At 52.4% G+C, this 1,541-nt stretch overlaps 1 pseudogene; it reads right to left on the bottom strand.

Moving 5' to 3' along the window:
• Positions 1-643: 643 nt before the first annotated feature.
• LOC138682965 (olfactory receptor 14J1-like) lies at positions 644-1,541 on the bottom strand (annotated as a pseudogene).

Raw genomic sequence — 1,541 nt, 5'->3', positions numbered from 1 at the left:
AACTCCATGGCACAAGGCCTGAGGAGATCCCCTTGTATGATGGAAATGCTGCTATGGAGGCCAGCTCTGTCACACAAGTGCCCACTGCCTGTCCTTGCCTGTGGCCACAGGCCTGCCACACAGCAGGACTCTAACCATGCTTGAAGAGCACTCAGGCCTTCCACCAACCAAAGGGTTCAGAAGGAAAGCATGCAAGTGGGAAGAGAGCAGCTCGGGAAAGACCAAGCGCTGATGCTCCCTGGCAGTGGTACTGTGCCGGGACTCTTGTCTTCTTCCCCTCTGCACACAGGCACTGGTCCCTGCAGCTGCAGAGAAGGTCTTGGAGGAAGGATCTCAGAAAAACAAGTCACCTTTATTTTGGTTAAAGACACAAAGTGTATGGGTCCTCATTTGCACAGCCTGTGGGGCACACAAAAGGTGGATAGAGTGTGAATTAGAAGCCAGAGGAAGAAACATTTCTTTGTGGAAAGCATTCAGATGAGTAAAAGAAAGCAAAAAGAGCAATGAAAAACCACACTCAAAAGCAAAAATCACCGTAAAAAACCCACCAGAAGACAGGCTGGGTTTGTAATGAGATACGAGTCCTATGCAAAAGACAACAGGCAGTTTATTCCTTCTTAACAGTATCCAGTGATTAGTTTTCTCAGGGCATCCTTGATCTCATGGTTTCTCATGCCGTAGATGAGGGGGTTCACGGCTGGAGGCACCACTGAGTACAGAACTGCCACCAGCAGGTCCAGGGATGGGGAGGAGATGGAGGGGGGCTTCAGGTAGGCAAACATAGCAGTGCTTACAAACAAGGAGACCACAGCCAGGTGAGGGAGGCAGGTGGAAAAGGCTTTGTGCTGTCCCTGCTTGGAGGGGATCCTCAGCACCGCCCTGAAGATCTGCCCATAGGACAGCACAATGAAAACTAAACACCCAACAGCTAAAAAGACACCAACTGCAAGTACCCCAACTTCCCTGAGGTAGGCATCTGAGCAGGCAAGCTTGAGGATCTGGGGGATTTCACAGAAGAACTGGTCCACAGCATTGCCTCGGCAGAGGGGTACTGAAAATGTATTGGCAGTGTGCAGCACAGCATTGAGAAACCCACTGCCCCATGCAGCTGCTGCCATGTGGACACAAGCTCTGCTGCCCAGGAGGGTCCCGTAGTGTAGGGGTTTGCAGATGGCAACGTAGCGGTCATAGGCCATGACAGTGAGAAGAAAGTACTCTGCTGAGATCAAAAAGATGAACAGAAAGACCTGTGCAGCACATGCTGGGTAGGAGATGGCCCTGGTGTCCCAGAGGGAGTTGGCCATGGCTTTGGGGACAGTGGTGGAGATGGAGCCCAGGTCAAGGAGGGAGAGGTTGAGGAGGAAGAAGTACATGGGTGTGTGGAGGCGGTGGTCACAGGCTATGACTGTGATGATGAGGCTGTTGGCCAGGAGGGCAGCCAGGTAGATGCCCAGGAAGAGCCAGAAGTGCAAGAGCTGCAGCTCCCGTGTGTCTGCAAATGCCAGGAGAAGGAACTGGGTGATGGAGCTGCTGTTGGACAT

The sequence above is a fragment of the Haliaeetus albicilla genome, chromosome 30 (assembly GCF_947461875.1).
Source record: "Haliaeetus albicilla chromosome 30, bHalAlb1.1, whole genome shotgun sequence".
Classification (NCBI taxonomy): domain Eukaryota; kingdom Metazoa; phylum Chordata; class Aves; order Accipitriformes; family Accipitridae; genus Haliaeetus; species Haliaeetus albicilla.
Note: the sequence above shows the minus strand (reverse complement) of the source record. Positions and strands in the feature narration are given on the sequence as shown.